The sequence below is a fragment of the Trichosurus vulpecula genome, chromosome 4 (assembly GCF_011100635.1).
Source record: "Trichosurus vulpecula isolate mTriVul1 chromosome 4, mTriVul1.pri, whole genome shotgun sequence".
Lineage (NCBI taxonomy): Eukaryota > Metazoa > Chordata > Mammalia > Diprotodontia > Phalangeridae > Trichosurus > Trichosurus vulpecula.
Window position 1 is genome coordinate 334689194 of NC_050576.1, and position 19868 is coordinate 334709061.

The following is a 19868-nucleotide window of genomic DNA, read 5'->3' on the forward strand; positions in this document are numbered from 1 at the left end:
GTCATGATATCAAGGCAGGCCCTGGTGCTCTTCCTAAGATATCACAATGATTTTTATAGTCCAAAGTCCCATGCAATGACTGATGTTAGAGCTGTGATTCGCACCTGACTCCAAAGACCAACTTTCAGTGTCACAAAGAAATCCAAACACCGTTTCATTAAATTTTACCAGATCCTATACACAGACACGGACAGAGACTTGTGTGCTCTAAAAACACACCATGTCAATATGAAGCGTGGTATATATATATGGGTTATATGCTTAGTACGCATGTGTTATGTATGAAAGGCAGTATCATTTTAAACACCAGTTGGGTCCTTGTAGAGAGACAACAGCTGCCTGACTCAGAGCTGTACCAGGCTGCCCAGCCTTTTGTTTGGTCTTTAGTTCGGTTTATGAATCCAGTCCCAAGGTAAATAGAAACATGACCCTCCATTAACTTCTTAGGCTGACTACAATAAAACTTCCCCCTAATGGAACTGGGGGAAAATTGACTACTCCGGAAAGATATTTGCACATTGTTGGAGTTTCTTGACCTTAAGATATCGTTTTGGAGGCATTTGAAGAGGCAAAGAAAGAAAATGCCCTCTAAGGAGACCTTGTGACAAGAGTAGGTGGGAAAATAATTATACTGCATACCAAACCTTACCTTTGCACAGGATCTCTCCACGACAAATGCTAAGGCAAACATGCTATAAACGCCATAATATTCATTCACCTCGCCTCTGATAAGAAAGGTTTATGCTTTTTTAAAACACATATACATATACAGAGAGATCTTGAATGTCTTTGTTTGGTAGAGTTTGCATTAGCAAGATGTCTATTTGTCACAATGTCTGCACTGAATCATTTTTATTTAGTTATTCAAGGTGTAGCATTTATTGCATTTTGTATGAGAAGCCACAGGTACGACCTCTTTCTGTAAATCATTTATTTTCATGGATCTGTTTCTTTCATTGGCTTGATATTTGTTTAAGAGAGTCCTTTTTCATTTTTTCTCCCTGTTACCTTCCTCTGAGAGGGTCTTTTTCCCTCTTTCCCTTCTTTTTCTTTTTAATAAATTTGAATTACTCACAATTACACTGGTTCCTTTCTAGGCCAATTGTTTCTTAGAGATTTATACATATTTATGCAATCAGCACACCATTTCATAAAACATTTTCCAGAGGTCCACCTGCAGGATACACTATAGCCAGCAGGCGACAAAGAGAGTGCAAGATGCCACCTTCTTTTTCATCTCTCCACCTACCTGGCTAACTTGCATTTGCGGATCTTAACATGATTCATAAACATGAAATCCCAGATCCTTCTTAGTGAGATAAGTGTCATTTAATCCTTGGTCTCTAAGGGAGAGGGACAGTGTAGTTAGTGGGAAAAGACTTGGACCTGGAATTAAGAGACTAACATTAAGATTCTGATGCTAGTACTTACTAGCCATGTGGCCATAGACACATAGACAGGTCACTTAATTCTCTGAGCTTCAATTTACTCATCGATACAATGGGAATAATTTAAGTTGTACTATTTTAGCCACAAGGTTGTTATGAAGATATGTTTCTATAGATATGAATCATTTTAAAGCAGAGATATGGCATGGTCTATTTTTTGTGAAGCACAAGACTGAGATTCAAAAGACTGAAGTATGATACACACACACTCACACACACGCGCACACACACACATACACACACACACTTTTTTTCATTCTACTATGAGTTGTCATAAGGTAGTATGAAGTCATTTATCCCTTTTGTACTGCATTGTCTCTTTCTATGAATCAGGGAATGTTGATGGCATTCTGAGAAGCATCTAATCTAGGGGTTCTTAAGCAGGGGTCAATGGACCCCTAAGGAATCTGTGGATAGATTTCAAAAGATCTTTGAACATGGTTGGGAAAAAAACCCTTATTTTTTATTTCAGTATAATTGGTTTCCTTTATAATCTTATCTATTTTATTTTATTCACTTAAAAACATTATTCTGAAAAATGGTCCAAAGGGGTCTGACAGGAAAAAAAAGATTAAGAACCCCTGATCTAATTGTCATTGTATAGAACTTTAAAAAGGAACAGTGCTTTTATAAGTGAAAGACAAGGTATGAGGAGGCCAAAAGAGAGTGAGAGGATAAAAAAAACCTTTCAAAGCTGCCTGGATTCCTCAGCCTGGTGGCTGGACATTCTGATGTCCAGAACTTTGGAGCATCTATATATACAGCACAGATGGCACAGGCTATTGAATCCTCAGGAGGCATTGGCCTAGGGCCTGGAGATAGTCCAGAGGTCTAGAAGGACTCAGAGCCTATGGAACAGCTTAGGAACAGTCCTATTGGGAAAAAGCACTGACCAATCTTTCTGTCAACTTTCAGGGCTGTGCCTTGGGGGTGGGGGTGGGGGTTATAGATCCAATTTTGGGGCTTCTTCCTAACTTATGTCTTTCATGCTGTTATTTAACAAAATAAATATTGGCCCACTAAAGGTACATTATGTCTCACTCCTGCCTCTGGGAAGGAGGAGATTATTATTAATGAATAGGGGAGAACAGGAATAGAATTCCCCCTTTTTTGCATCATGGAAAAAGGAGGATGTACAGGAAACCTGTCTTTTCAACTGGCTTAATCCTCTCAAAGAGAATGCTTCAATGGTCTCTATTGTTTCTAGGCCCTATTAAAATGGGACAAAAATAGAATGCTTAGACTCTGTTGTTGAGGCACAGTGCAATTGTCCAGATAATCTAAGCAAAACAAACCAAAACAGAATGAAACAAACTGCGTTTGAGGAAAAGGCAACTTTAGGGCCTGAATTATCTCAGCTGGTTCTCTCTGTTCAGTTTCACAAACCCAACCCCTTACATTCCCTTTTCTTTGCAAAGAGGGAAGTTTTCCTTAGCATTAAAATTGTCAAATACTAACTGAAGTTGTTTTAGCTTTATTGTGTCTGCCTCTAGTTCAGCCATTGGGGGGATTGGACCAGCTGACTTCTAAGATGTTTTCTAGTGGTAAGTCTATGAGCCTGTCATCCCCTTTCCTACCTTTAGCAAAAAACTAACATTTGGTCCAGACCTGTGTTTTCATTACTATCAACACAGACTGGCAATTACTCTGTAACTTATGTCTTAGAGAGGTGTATGAGAAGTTAAGCTCCCTGTCTAGGTTCACAATACCAGTATGTGTCAAGAGTAAGGCTTGAGCCCAGGTCATTCTGACTCTCAAAGATGGTTTACTACTCAAAGAAAGTGACAATAATTTGCAAAAGGTTTAATACATCTCTGGTGATTGGAATAGGGTTAGGGATGAGATCAGGCTTGTGATTTCATTGGTGTAGGGGATTCATGGATGAGAAATTGCATCTATCAATGCAGATCTGCAACTTATAGTCTTTGGGTTGCCTCAAGCACTCAGTGGTTTGCCTGGGATTACACAGTCCAGATGTGTCACAGATTTAAACCTACATCTTTCTGGCCCCAAGTCCAGCTCTCTATTCCCTCTGCCACACACATCTATATTTCAAAGCGATATGTCCAGAGTAGGATAGCCTCTGATTTGGAACTTTTCTTCCTAATTGTCCAAGTACTAGATTTTGGCCTTGTGAATTCCCATTTCTAGAGGCAGATAGCTAAGGTTTGGGAGATAGCTGATCTGTAATAGTCTCATGTTTTAAACCTGTTGCTTTATGCTTGGCTAAGTGCCTGTCATGTGTGTTGGTTGCCAACACAACAGCTCGGCTCATTTAGAAAAGCAAGTAAGCTAACTTCCTCTAGAACAGCAGCCAGTAATATTCCACAGTATCCCAGTGAGAAAATGCTAAACTCTGAGACATGGCTTCCCTCTGGCAGAGGGTCCTCTCATGCACTGAAATGGCCTCTCAGATAAGCTCCTGACTTGTCTTTTTTCCCGTGTTACCCCTCTTCTTTCTATAACCAGGCTTAAAATCTTAGAGTCATTTTTAATTTCTTCCTTGCCCCTCCACATTGAATCATTTAGCAAGTCCTAATGATTATTTCTCTACCATATCTCTAACATCTACCATATTGTTTCAGTGTCACCATCTAAGCTCAGGCCACTGGTACTTCGTGGGTGGACTAGGATATCCTAACTGGCCTCTCTATTCTTTATACTCCTTCAAATGGGGAATCTTGCTATCTAATCTACTTCAGGTAGTTACCAGCTTAATCTCCCTGATGCACTACTTCCATGGTGTCACTCTTCAGCTCAACCATCTTCAGTATTACCATAAAAATCCCAAAGATTTTCTGTAAATTCTTTAGCCTGAATTTTAAAACCCATCACATTTCTGTCCCAGATAACTTTTCTATCCTTATCTTCCTCACCTTCCATAGATGAATCTTCTACTCTAGTTAACTAGTCTACAAATCTTGCCCCAAACAGACCTTTATAGTTTTTCATCTGCTTGCCTAGGTGACTCTGTGGACAGAGTTCTGGGCTTAGAATCAGGAAGACCTGAATTGAAATTTGATTTCAGACACTTACTAGCTCTGTGACTCTGGGCTAGTCACTTAACTGCTGTCTTCCTCAGTTTCCTCAACTGTAAAATAGGGATTAATAATAGTATCTACCTCCTAGGGTTGCTGTGAGGATCAATAATATAACATTTGTAAAGCTCTTAACATACTGCCTGGCACAGAGTAGGTGCTTAATAAATGCTCATTCCTTCCCCTCTTTCCTTTTTCAGCAATTTCCCAGACTAGAATGTCTTTACTCCTATCCAAATTCTCAGGAATCTTTTCCTGGCACCTCTGGCTGGGAAAGATCTCTTCCCTTGCTAATCTTTTATCGTACTTATTGTCTATTCATTTCTTTGTCTATTCATTCTTTTATTGATTTATTTGGCAAACATTTATTAAGCAACAAATGTATACCAAGTACCTTGTTAGATGTTAAAAGGAGATAAGGGAGTTCAGATAAGATGTTATTGTCCCTGCCCTTATAGAATTTACAATCTAGTAGGAGGATTTAAAAAAAAAAACCTAACAAGGTAATTATAAAACATTGCATGACAAATGCATTAGAGAGTTACAAAACAAAAAGCCATATTTAGTCTAAGGGGAATGATGATTACAGATTGGGGAAGATATGGGAAGGCTTAATGGAAGAAGAAGCATTTGAATTGGGCCTTAAAGGAGGAACAGGAATTCAACTGGGGAAGAAGAAGGCTGTGAGAAATAGGGAAGAGCATGACCAAAGTTATGGAGGCAGGAGGCAGCATGACATTTTCAAGAGAGATAGTTGACTCGTTGGAGTATAAAGTGTGTAGAAAGTACTAAGAGGAAATAAGACTAGAAAAAGTAAGGTGACCAACATCTCACGTAGTATACCAAGATATGGTCAAAATGGGTACATGATTTAGACATAAAGGGTGATACATAAGCAAATTAGGAGAGCAAGGAATAGTTTATCTATCAGATCTATGGAGAAGGGAAGAATTTGTTACCAAACAAGAGATGGAGAATATTATGAAATGCAAAGTGGTTAATTTTGATTACATTAAATTAAAAAGTTTTTGCATAAAGAAAATCAATGCAACCAAGATTAGAAAGAAAGCAGAATTTTTGCAGTCTGTTTTTCTGATAAAGGCCTCATTTCTCAGTTATATAGAGAGCTGAGTCAAATTTATAAGAATACAAGTCATTCTCTAATTGATAAATGGTCAAATGATATGAACAGGCAGTTTTCAGGTGAAGAATTAAAGCTATCTGTAGTCATATGAAAAAATGCTCAAAATTATTTTTGATTAGAGAAATGCAGATTAAAACAACTCTGAGGTACCATTTCACATCTATCAGATTGGCTAATATGACAAAAAAGGAAAACGATAAATTTGAAGATGTGGGAAAATTGGAACACTAATTGTTGGTAGAGTTGTGAACTGATCCAACCATTCTGGAGAGCAATTAGGAACTATGCCCAAAGGGCTATAAAACTGTGCATACCCTTTGATCCAGCAATGCTACTACTAGGTCTGTATCCTAAAGAGATCATAAAAACAGGAAAAGGGTCCACAGGTACAAAAATATTCATAGCAGCTCTTTTTATGGTAGCAAAGAATTGGAAATTGAGGGGATGCCTATCAATCGGGGAATGGCTGAATAAGTTTTGTTATATTAATGTAATGGAATACTATTGTTCTTGGTGAGCAGGCAGATTTCAGAAAAAACCTGGAAAGACTTACATGAACTGATGCTGAGTGAAGTGAGCAGAACCAGGAGAACATCGTACACAGAAACAGCAACAGTGTGTGATGATCAATTATGACAGACTTAGCTCTTTTCAACAGTGTTATCATCCAAAACAATTCCAAAAGATCCATGATGGAAAATGCCATCCATATCCAGAGAAAGAACTATGGAGTCTGAATGCAGATTGAAGCATACTATTTTCACTTTTTTTCTTCTCATGGTTTTCTCTTTTTGTTATGATTCTTCTTTCACAGCACAACTAATGTGGAAATATGTTTAACATGATTGTACATGTATAACCTATGTTAGATTGCTTGGTCTCTTGGTGAGGGGAGAGAGGAAGGGAGAAAAATTCGAAACTCAAAATCTTATAAAAATCAACGTTGAAAACTATCTTTACATGTAATGGGAAACAAATAAAATACTATTAAATAGGGGGAAAAAAGTAAGGTGGTGTCAGATCATGGACCTATTTGATACGGCAAGCACAGGGTTTGTGCTGGACATATTCAGGAATAGAAAGCCACTAAAGTTTTTAGCTGCTGGTATTGTTGTGTCTGATGCCTTGTGGCCCCATCTGGGGTTTTCTTGGCTGGAGTGATTTGCCATTTCTTTTTTTAGCTCATTTTACAGATAAGGAAACAGAGGCAAACAGGGTTAAGTGATTTGCCTAGGATCACACAGTTGGTAAATGTCTGAGGCAGGATTTGAAATCAAGATGAATTTTTTTGACTCTGGGTCTGACTCTCTATCCACTGTGCCATTTAGCTGCCCTAGGGGGCAGGTGGATAGAACACCAGGCCTGGAGTTAGACTCATCTTCCTGAGTTCAAAATCTGGTGTCAGACACTTACTAGCTGTGTGAGCCTGGGCAAGTCACTTAACCCTGTTTGCCTCAGTATCCTCATCTATACAAATGAAGTGGAGAAGGAAATGGCAAACCACTCTAGTATCTTTGCCAAGAAAACCCCAAACAGGGTTATGAAGAGTCAGACACGACTGAAACAACTAAACAACAACAAAGATTTTGAGGTGGTAATGACATGAGGAGATCTACACATAAAACACGGTTATCCTGGCGATGTTATGAAGAATATGCCAGAGACATGTTAGGACACTTGATAGGAGGTCACTGCATTTATCCAGGTGGGTGGTAAGAAGGGCCTTGCCTTTAGTGGTGGCAGTGAGAGTAGAAAGGAAGTAATGTTTGAGGGGGAATCAAGGGACTTGGTAACTAACTGTTCACGAGAAGTTAAAAAAAAAGGAAGAATCAAAGATAACCCCTACTTTATGTACTGTGATTTTGGGGTCATAGACAGAAATAGTAAGATCAGAGGGAGGAGTAGTTTTGGGTAGAAAGAGAACAAACTCAGTTGGAGGCCTTTGTGGAACATGACAGTAGAATTATCTTGAAGGCAGTTGGAAGTGTGAATCTGGGACTCAGAAGAAAGGTTAGTAGTACTGGAGGTAGTTTCGAGATACATCTTTATAGAGATTGTAAGTTATGGGAGCAAATGAGATTGTCAAGAGAGAAGGTAAAGAAGGAAAAAAAATTGCTTGGGGAATATCCACAGGAATAAAGTCAAGAGAAATCCAAAGAATCAGCAGGAGGAGTAAAGAGACAGGAGAATCAAGAGAAGGTGTTACCTCTGAACCAAGGGAGGAAAGAATTAGGGAAAATGTTTAAAAAGTGTCACAATCTTCAGAAAGATCAAGAAGGACGGGTCATCAATCATCTTTGAGAAACCGCTCTTGGTAGAATGCTTCGGGCTGAAACTAAACTGTGAGGGGAAGTGGGAGACAAAGGACGGTGATCAAATGGAGATATTGGCTGTAGATAGCTTTTTCCAGAAGTTTACTAGTGAAGGCAAGGGGAGAGATTGGATAGTAGCTGGATGAGATAGGAAGATTGAGATGATTGTTTGTTGTTGTTTTTAGGATTGGACATATATAAGAACATATATATATATGTATAATGGACATATATATGTATACGTTATTGTTTTTAGGATTGGACATATATAAGGACATATATATGTATAATGGACATATATATGTCTATATATAGACATATATAACTCAAATTTCGTTCATTTTATGCTAGTGGTATTAGTTTTTTTGAAGCGTCTGTGTCTTATGTCCTCAACTAGGTTGTAAATCCCTAGGAGTCAGAGTCTATATCTTACATAGATATAACTTGGTGCCATGAAAAGAGTTCTGGCCTCGAGTTCAAGTCTCAGCTCTATCGTTTATTATCTGCGTGACCTGGGATGAGTCACCTACCTTTGGGGAGCCTAGGTTTTCTCATTTATGAAATATGAGGTCAACAATACTTGTAAAACCCGGTTGTTGTGAGGAGGCACTATATAAATGTAAGCTGTTATTATTAGTGCTATTACTAATGATAATTATAAGTATTTTCAGGATGATCCGGATTAGTTAGATTTCACGCCACGCTCCCTACAACTCATTTTTGTCCCCAGCTGCTTTTGGCTAGTTCATGAGATGATACTGCTTATAATTTTCCATTACTCACCCCCTTGAAAATGAGGTTGTTCTCTACATTGGTGCTGCCTTGGCCTGTTGCTCCTTTCAGCAACCTTTTTTTGTAAGCCAGACCTCTGATTTCATTTCCAGAAAGTGCTTCTTCCCTCTCTACAACTTGTCTTAGAGAGTTGCCTAGGGCACCAAGAGGTTAAGTGACTTGTCCAGAGTCATAAAGACAAGTCAGATACAGAACTCAAGTTGGATCTTTCTGGCTCCTGAGCTAGCCCTCAATCCAGTCTACCACATGGTCTCTCTTCTGTAGATTGGCATTGATTCATATATCACTGTGGCGCAGAAACTGCACAGATAAATTATAGAGCACACCTCACTGCTGTTTGTCCTTCGTATTTGAAGAGGGCCAATGATATTGTGATGTTGGGGTCAAAGTACAGTGTGTTTGACTGTAGCTGATTAGTCAAACATGAACTCAGAAAGTTCTACCACAGGCTGGGCCCAAATAGTCCATATGAACATTTGGAATGGAGAAGTCTGTGGACTTGTACATCTAACCTTTCCTTTGTGCGACTGTGATTCTGCTTTGCTCATAGAGCCTAGTGCCTTCTTTGATGGAGGCAACCCCATGCTGGTTGGTCCTGTGCCAGAGTCTCCTGTGTCTCACAATCAATACTGATATTCTTCAGAAAAACCTTGAGAGCGTCCTCGTTTCTTCTGATCTCCATGTGAGTGCTTGCCTTGTGTGAGTTTTCCATAAAATGGTCTTTTAGGGAAATGTACATTTGGCCTTTGAGCTACATCACCAGCTCATGGGAGTCGTGCTGTCTGCAGTAGAGTTTAAAATGCTTGGCAGTTCAGCTCAAGAGCGGACCTCAGTGTCTGGTACCTTATCTTGCCAGATAACCTTCGGAATCTTAGGATAATTCAAATTGAAGCACACCTTTGCTACTCAGATTATGAGCTCACCAATGTGGGTATACCTTCAGTGGTACAGATGACATCCTATCCAGGTCTTTTTCTGTGTGATTCTTATCCATGCCCTCCCTTAGATCCTCTAGAGAAGAGCTACCCAATGCCCCAGAGAACTTCCTCCAGGTCTTTTAACATTCTATGGGTCCAGTACAGCCCTCAGACTTTCCATCTGTTATCCCTTGCTCTTGGTAGATGACTCACCTACGTCCTTTTTGATTATGCATTCCTTGGATGGCATCTTTTGTGCTACTTTTTATGTGAATATGTTTAACTGAGAGTGGGGATCGGTGTTTACAAATTCAGGTAGCACAGGGACATTGACTTAGGAAGAGAAAAAGAACCCCGGAGGAAACCCTGGGCCAGAGGCCACTAAAATACCATGAGGGTCAGGAGGTATCAAAAAGGGCTGTTCAAAAGGGATGGGACTACTAAATGTAACTCTACTTCCTTACCAACAGCCCAGGACTGGCCTTGACTCTAATGTAACCTTCCCATGTTCTCATGGGGTTAATATAGCAGCTACAAGGGTTTGTCCCTTATGCAAAAATGTTCTTTCGGAGAAATTTTGAAAAGTATTCAGTAAAATTACCAGTCTTAAGGTTATTTCTGAGCTCTATACGCATTTGATTAGGCTTTCTTGGCTCCTCCCTTTAGAGGAAAAGGAAAAATACCAGTTAACTAATTTGGGAAGATGTCTTGGCCTATGAAAAAAGGCAGTAACAAAAATTGAATTAAAATTCACAGCGCTTTCATCCACCCAGTTTATCAGGTCCTTTTGTTCCTTTGCTCCTTCTTTTCTAGCCATTAAGGCACTGTAGTGCTTGGGAGGGCAGAAGAAAATCACCAGGCCTGAATGTACCTGTTTCCTGTGATGACTATTTATTGTACGCGTGCTCATGCTCATGTGGTATTTTCTCAGAGATTCGTAGAATATTAGACCTATAATAGACCTGAGAGATCATTTAGAATAACTCCATAATTTTCCAATCAGAGAAACTAAGTTACAGGCTAGTTCAAGATCACCCAGAGGAGGTTCATTACATCAATCACTCATCCTTCAATCTTCTGTTCAGAATCAGACAGATTCAGACAGTGCATGTACAGATTAATCCAAAAAGCCTTATCATGGAGGCTATTAAATGAACAAGCTTTTAGTAAGCATCTCTTGTGTTCTGGCCAGTATACTCAGTGTCATGGGCACAGTATGCATAGGAGCCTGTGCCTAGTGTGCTGAGAAACTGTGACCTGAGGTCTTGGGCATGCCTGTGGTTTTAGAGTGTACAAAAGGGTGAGGAGTCACTGTTTCTGCTCTTGAGATGCTTACAGCCTTATTGAAAATGAGAAACACACACATAAGCACATATGTATAGATGACCATGTATATGTACACGTATATATCCATGTGCACATGCAGACGTGTGTATGTATGTATATATACATATATATATGTATAACAAATTTGGCAAATGTCATACTTAATGTCTAAATTACATAGCATGAGTTACAAATGCTTTTGGACCTTGGTAAAGAGAAAGATCATTGAGGGTTGAAGTAGACAGGTATGGCTTCATGTAGTTGATGGAACTTGAGTAAGAGAAGTATCTATTTGTTGGAGGAGAAGATTTGGGGAGGGACAGGAGAATGGCTGGAATGAAATAAGGTTTTCTTTAGATTTTTGGAGGGGGGAAGGCAGGGCAATTGGGGTTAAGTGACTTGCCCAAGGTCACATAGCTAGTAAGTGTGTCAAGTGTCTGAGGCCGGATTTGAACTCAGGTCCTCCTGACTCCAGGGACAGTGCTCTATTCACTGAGACACCTAGCTGCCCCATAAGTTTTTTTTTAAAATGAGTGTGTGTGTGTGTGTGTGTGTGTGTGTGTGCGCGCGTGTGTCTGTGAATGTATCTGCAAGGTAAGGAGACTGGCTAGAATGGAGTATAGAATGTTTTGGTGAATAGCGAATGATGTGGTAATTAAAAAAAAATAGTGACCTTGAATCATAGGCCCAGAATATTGAACTTGATCTGGCAGTCAACAGAGTGTCATTTGAGTTCTAGAGTCAGGGTGCAATGGGTGAATTTGATATTTTGGAAAGACTAGTGCGTCAGTCTGGCAACTTTGCTAAGTTTAGAGAAGCTTGTCGACAGATTGGCTTCTGGGTGATGAATTTTTGAAAATCATCTAATAATTGTTGATGAGCTGCAATCCGCATTGATGGAGGGTATACTCACACCGAGGTGATATCAAAAAAGATTCTACAGTGTTGTTCAGGATGTATTGGAAGTTGAGATGTAGGGGTGGAGTTAAGACTGATCTCAGGAAGACCAACGGTAAGAAATGTAATTTGTCTTTGTTTAGCTGCTCGGATAGTGGTACTGGGGTGTAGATGCTAGAAGTGTTGAAGCTGTAGTTTAGACACAGTCTTCTTAGGAAAGAGAAAACTATGCATACATATATACATATACCTATACTCATATGTATATATACATGTACACATATTTTTTGGTCCTTTCTTTACCACTCCAGGCCTCAGCTGTAAAATGGTTAAATGAAGAGGTTTGGACACGACAATCTTTAAGGCTCCTTCCACTGTACTTTGATTCTAACATGACCTAGGAAACCAAGGGTAAATTTATAATCTGCAAATTTCATTTAAAAATTTTATTTTTAGCCTCTTTCCCTGAATCTTTCTGTTCATTAAACACTAGGCTTCTCAGTGTTTCACTTTTACTTTGTCTATAATAGGGATAATGAGATTTGCCTTAATGGTATCAGGAAGGATAAACTAATTAATGGTCACAGTGTCCCAGGGTTTCTGTGCCAGCTAAATGGCAAGCCTGTCTTCACAGAACTATGCTGCACGTTGCCCAAGTGTCAGACGTACCATTGTTAATATAATGTACTTTTAAAAATCAGATACTGGGAGGTTTAAGAAATATACTGAAACATGGACCAGGGCACCCATGGCCCTAGGGGGATGAAAGAGGAAGCACAGGGGGATAGCAGGATTGGTGGTAATAGGGACATCAGTTTCTGGGATCTGTCACAGGTTGTCTGATTTAAGTGGTTTTAAAAGACAGTTGAAGTGTGGAAGAAGATACTCTGATTCTGCATCCTTGGTAAGACTGTTACTTAAATATATCTTATGCTTACCAGTTGGGTGAGAAGGTGAGAAATAACTTACATTTATATAGTGCTTTAACATCTACAAAGTAGTTTCCTCAAAACAACCCTGTGAGGCAGGTAGTATAAGTTATTAGTAATTTCATGTTACATATGAGGAAACTCAGCTTCAGAGAGATTAAGTGACTAGACCATGGTCAGACAACTGTTAAGCACTGGGTTATTGTTGCTTAGTCATTTCAGTCATGTCTGACTCTTCATGATCCCATCTGGGGTTTTCTTTGCAAAGACATTGGAGTGTTTTGCCATTTCCTTCTCTGGCTCATTTTACAAATGAGGAAACTGAGGCAAACAGGGTTAAGTGCCTGACGCTGGATTTGAACTCAGGTTTTCCTGACTCCAGGCCTAGCTCTCTATTTACTGCACCACCTAGTTGCCCTCTAACTCTTGGGACTGGGCTTCAAATCCAGGTATGTTGACAAGTCCGACACCTTTTCTGCCATGGCACATTGGTAGGCAAGAAAGAATAGGTTAGGGAGTAGTGGTGGTGGTATATCTTACTTAAGAGTCTAGCTATGGCCAGGAAATGATATCATCGAATGAAAAGTGACATCATTATTTTATTTTTTTAATCTTAGTCCTGCTACTGATAATGTTAGATTTTGGAATAGAATATAAACAAATGTTTTTCATTGTCTACGTGTTTCATTGAGATTGTAAATTCATTGAAGTCAAGGACCATTTCATTTTTGTGTTTGTAACTCCATTGCTAGCATAGTGCTAGGCACATTGTAGATCCTTAATTCATGCCTTTTAAAATTGATTTGAAATCAAAATAGAAAACCAAGGTAACAGGATTATAAAATTCTTCATCTCTTTACATTTATTTTGTTCATCTTTTTACAAATTAGTATTTTTTCTTTTAAATTATTTCTTTGGAATATATTCCAAGTAATATTACTAGGTCAAAGGGAATGGTTGATTTCACGACTTTTGGCATGTATAGCCAGATAGACCTTTTAAAAGATTGAGCCAATTCTTTCTCTTCTTCGGGGATTCCTTATTAATTGTGCAATCTTTCTTTCATTAATACATGAGCACTGGGTTAGTTTATTTGATTACTCAACTTTTGAATGCCAGGAGTAGGGTCCTGAACACAGAGAACATAGGACAGATGATTTTTAAAGAAATATATTTAATGAATTTTATAATAAAAAATAAACCTATGCAAATAAAATTTTACTAAATTCCCACTAAGATGCCTTATCATGGTATAGAGATATATCTGTGTTTTTGCAATTTATGCTAAGGGAATGTTTGTTTATGACGCTCTACCAAGTTGGAAAGATTATGAGCAGGGGTCTAAAGATGGTCTCTTGTTTGAAGATCAGTCAACTAAATTCACTAAAAGTTTGTTCATGAAGTGACAGTTTTTTTTTTGACCTCTGCAACATCTGAACACTATCTACCTAGGTGTAGCAATGGTGTCAAACTCAAATAAAAATGATCCTGGCTAACTGTATATTGACTTAGAAAACCACAAATTAATATTGTCTGTGTTAGATAGCATTTTTATTTATTTTGTTAAAATTTTTCCAATTACATTTTATTCTGGTTCTGGCAGTATTAGGGTAACTTGGGGTCTACATTCTGTAAGTTTGATACCTCTGGTATGGAGAGTACCTACACCAGTGGTTCTCAGAATTTTTACTCATGGCTCGCAATAGGAGACTCACATGTGCATATGATTACTAGTATAAGCTCCACACAATTCATGGCACATGTACTGAGAACTCCACCCAGACATAGCCTTTGAGAATCACAGATCTACATTGATGAAATTGTGCATTTTTATAGTACTGAAACATACACTCAGTTATTGATATCAACTAAAACAAAACTAAGGTAAATGCAACCACTAGCTCTTATGATCTTTATAATTGCATTAATGTATTTTTGTACCTATGTGTTGAAATCATTGTGCATACTTTCTTTATTATTGTGTATTGACCTTTCTGTATTTCTGCATAGTCCTCATATTTGTCATTCTTCATGGTACTTCCTTTCATTAATTTATCCCAGTCAACTTAGCCACTCCCCAGCTGTTGGGCATTTGGATTGCTTTCTTTCTTTCTTTCTTTCTTTTTGCAGTTCTACATAGCACAGCTATAAACATCATGGTACAAATAGATTTTTTTCCTTTTAAATTATCTCTTTGGGATAAATTCCAAGTAATAGTTTCATTGGGCCAAAGGGTATGGCTAATTTTGTGGTTCTTGGCATGTATTGGCAGACTGATTTTCAAAATGATTTTTTATTAATTTATTTTTAGTTTTAGTTTACAATATTCAGTTCCACAAGTTTTTGAGCTCCAAATTTTCTCTCCCTCCCTTTCCTCTCCACTCTCCACCCAAGATGGTGTGCAATCCGATATACTTTCTATGTATACCTTTACACTATGCATATTTTCACAATAGTCAAGTTGTAAAGAAGAACTATTATCAATGGAATGAACCACAAGAAAGGAGAAACAAAACAGAAACAAACCCAAAAACAACAACAAAAAAAAGAGAGCAAACAGTTTGCCTCAATCTGCATTCAGACTCCATAATTCTTTCTCTGGATGTGAATCGCTTTTTCCATCGTGAGTCTTGCAGTTGTCTTAGAACCTTGTATAACTGAGAAGAGCCAAGTCTTCCAAAGTTAGTCATCAGACTGTAATCATGTATCATGTTCTCCTGGTTCTGCTCCCCTCACTTAGCATCATGATCTTCTAAATGATTGAATCAACCTGCATTGCCACCAATAGTGTGTATATATTTCTCTACAAAATCCTCTTCCTAAGGGCAGGTGGGTGGCACAGTGGATAAGAGCATTGACCTTGGAGTCAGGAGGCCCTGAGTTCAAATCCGGCCTCAGACACTTGACAGCTACTTCGACCCTGGGTAAGTCACTTAATCCCTACTGCCTCACAAAAACAAACAAAATCTTTTTCCTTAACATACCATATAAGTTAACATTTAAAAAAAATTAATGGCTACTATTTTACTGGTTGTAGGTGAGAGATATAGTTACTGACATTTTGAAAATTTTGGATTTATTTTTTTCATGAAATAGTGTCATATGCTGGAAAGAACACTGATTTAGAGTCAAGATCTGGTGTTGACACTTTTACTGTGTGACTTTGGATACACTACTTAAACTCTATTTCTTCATCTATATTTGATGGGGGAACTGACCAAGGAGGGAGGACGCAGTCCTCAGAGTGTTCTATTTCTTGTCAGCTTACTACATGATTAATAGATAAAAATAAAATAAAAAGACAAAAAATAGATAAAATTGTATAAGGGGCCTGGCTAATAAGGGCCTACTGCTTTAAGCATTAGAATTATATACTTTTTTTGTACACTAATTACATGGTGAAGCAAAGGTTTTTAATCGGCTTCTGAATCAGAACTGAGTGTGTGTACAAAAGGTTGGGGCAGGTGATACTTCTCAATTTCACTGGTGGAGTATGAATGAGGAGAAAGAAGAAATGCTGTAAGCCTCCAGGTGGGGAGGGTAGAGGTAATGAAAACAGTATCAGCAGATGCTTTTGTGACTACCTTATCTCCCCACCCAGGCTGCTATGTAGCTATGAATGCACAGTACTGTTGTTCTTCTTTCTAAACTTAAATAAATATCAGAGATGGAATGGACTAGATTGTGACCTTTCATGTTTTAAAAGGTCAGGAGAACCACCAGAGGTATAGGAACTGGAGTCCATCATAGAGTCTGTTGGTAGCCATAGCAACTAAATCTGGTGAGGAGGTAGCCCTGAGCAATGACCTACTGGACCCAGCCTAGCAGTGAATCGACATGATAGCAAGACAACTGGGTTCTAGAAAGCAATGGAGCAGCTCATTCATCAATCATGCCAGGTGATTTTGGTGAAATGTTTGATAATGTTTGATGTGTAATGAAATGTTTGAATATGTGAAACATTTGATAGTGACCATATTAAGTTAGAGTCCACTTTTCGCAGTGGCTGAGTGAGTGTGCAGAGGGGAGAATACATCGTGGTTTGGGGATGTTTTGTAGTTCTGTCCTTGCTACACTATTTTTTTTTTGTAAATATTGAAGAGAGATCACTTGGTCAAATGATATTGGAATGATAATCACTGATAATCAGTAATGGGGAAAACATATTGGATAGGGACTTCTAAGTTATAGTGTTAGAAAGATACCCCAACCCCTTAGGGTTACCCCTAGAACCTTGAGAGGAGACTAAATAGTCTTGCTGTTAGTGTGAGTGGAGTTGGGAGGGCAAGCCCAGAGCATGTGCTATGTGGAAAATGTGCCCTCTAGGTCCTCAAGGGTGGCCCTTTTTGGAGAGAGTGTTGACCATAGGAGAACATACAAAGTGTCAGGAGCACTGAAAGAAAGCTTCCATTACTTTGAATTTTACATATTACCCTTGAAGAAGCAACACAAAATCGGAAAAGGAATCCTGGTTCTGGAATCAAGGGGCCAGGTTTGAGTCCTGGCTCTGGCACTTCCTTTTTATGTGACTGTGTTGTTGTTTTGTTTTACAGTCATGTCCGACTCTTTGTGACCCCATTTGGGGTTTTCTTGTCAAACGTACTGGAATCGTTTGCCATTTTCTTCTCCAGTTCATTTTACAGATGAGGAAATGGGCAAACAGGGGTAAGTGACTTGTCCAGGGTCACACAACTCGTATCTGTGGCTGGATTTGAACTTTGGAAGAAGAGTCTTCCTAATTCTAAGCCCAGTACTCTATCTGCTGTGCCACCTAGCTGCCCTACCATGTGACTATAAGCAATGCATTTAAACTCTCTGAGCTTCAGTTTCATCTTCTGTGAAGAAGGAATAATAATGTTTGCCCTACCTAACTCTCACGGCTATGATTTGGAATTCTGCCCCTACTCCTAGATGAGTACTTAGGCACAGAGATCCTATGGAAGAGGTCCATAATGTTACTTAACATAACTCCTCAGCGACCCAATATTATTAAGAATCTCAAATACAATAAAACACTAATTTCCTATCATGATTGTTGATATAAGCTACTTAAACTTTGGACTTCTGCTGTATGTTGTCAGCAGAAACTTCTGAAGCAATTCTTTCCATACAGCTTATTAAGGCACATTAACCTTTGTACTCAATATTGGCCCGGGGTACCTAGCTAATACAAATAGAGTGCTCTAAAGCAATAGTGTCTCAAGCTCAAAAAGAAACATTGGCCACTAAACCATACATAAGGAGTCAAAACCACATATTAACATTATTTTTTAATTGTATTTTAATTTATTTTGTTAAATATTTCCCGATTATATTTTAATCGAATTCATACTTCACTCTTGTCAGTTGCATGTTTGACACCTCTGCTTAAAGTCATGACTTCCCAATTTGTGGGCAAAAGGGAAGTCTAAGGAAGCAAACTGTTGTAGCCTGAGATTAGTTCAAGCTGGTCTATCTAGCTCTTCAGATTTGGGATTGTAATGAAGTAAGATATTTGCAGATTATTTGACAGGTAAAAAAGAAAAGGTAGTTTATTTAGCCATAGCTTGGAAAAGATACTTAACAAGGATGCGACAATGATTTGGTTGATCATAGTTTTCCTGCCATCATTTTGGCGGTGCTAATACACCACTTTAGCCCAAGGGAGAGAAACTGCCTCATACTGAGCTGGTTTTTGTACTTAGGGCACCAAACCTTAGTCCCTGGGACCAATCAAGTCTCAAAGTTGGTTTCAATACATTTTAAGGAAAAGCTAGCCTAATGCCCCATGGCAGATATTGCCCCTGCCATATTAGCAGTTTCATTTTGAATTTTTTTTTTATATTTTAACATTTTTATTATTATTTTAAAAATAAATTTATTTTTTATTTTTAGTTTACAATCATTCTGAATTTTTACAGTACTTATAGGATCAGACTATAGAATTAGAGCTGGAAGGAAACTTAGAGATCCCCTATTCATTTTACATGACTCAACTGAGGGCAGGCTTTGCTCCACTTACTCTGAGTGTCAGTTGTGACATTTGCCCAAGGATCAAAAATTCTTAGTTATGGCTCTGCAGGCCATACAGAGCTCCTGAAACATCTTTAGCAGGGGAGTGAGATGGTCAGACTTGTGCTTTAGGAACATTATTTTGTCACCTTACTCACAATGGATTATAGAGGGGAGAGAGTAGAAACTGGAAGTCCAACTAGGAGATTGTTGAAATAATCCAGGCAATGGGCCAGAGGGTCCATGGTCCCCCGAGGGCTTCCTGGACAGATTGCAGTTGCTTCTATGAACTATTAAGCTCATATTACATTTTCATTTTCACTAACCTCTGAGTGAAATTTAACATTTCCTTAAATTATCAAAAAATACTATGCTGAGAAGGGGTTCATAGGCTTTACCGGAATGCCAGAAGAATTCATGACAAGAACAAAAGGTTAAGAACCTTTGTGATAGGTCATGAGGGTATGACACAGATACAAGCACAAAGAAAGAAAGTTCCTGTTCCCCGGGAGGGTACATTCTAATGGGGGAAGACAGCATGTAAAAGGAAGCTGAAATGCAGGTTAAGTACTTACATGGAGAAATGGAAGCAAAGTCTGGAGAGTGAGGAATAGCTGGTCTGTGTTCTTTTCCAAAATGGAGGTTCCTATAATAACTCACCAATGGGAGAAGATACAGAAGGAGGAGTCATCTGAGACATGGTTGTTAATAGTTCAATGGCAACTTGGCAATACCCTTAGTGGAGGACGCCAGAGATCTGTGCTTGACTCTGTGCAATTTAATTTAAATACTCAGCTATATCTGTGTTTTTTATTATTTTTGATGTTCCTTCCAATGGGACAGAGAGCAATCCATCTATGCCTGTATATCCTGTGTATCTTTTGCCCATATCTTCCCATAATTTTGCCACTAGGGATCCATAAAACATGCTGGGTCCCTTCCTGTTTTTCTCCAGAAATCTTGAGAATACCATAAAAGCATGCGGGCTATTGACCTATTGTCACTTGCACTTGCTATGTAAGTACTCCATCTTTTCTTATCATACATTTCACTGATGATATATTTTCTTCTTTG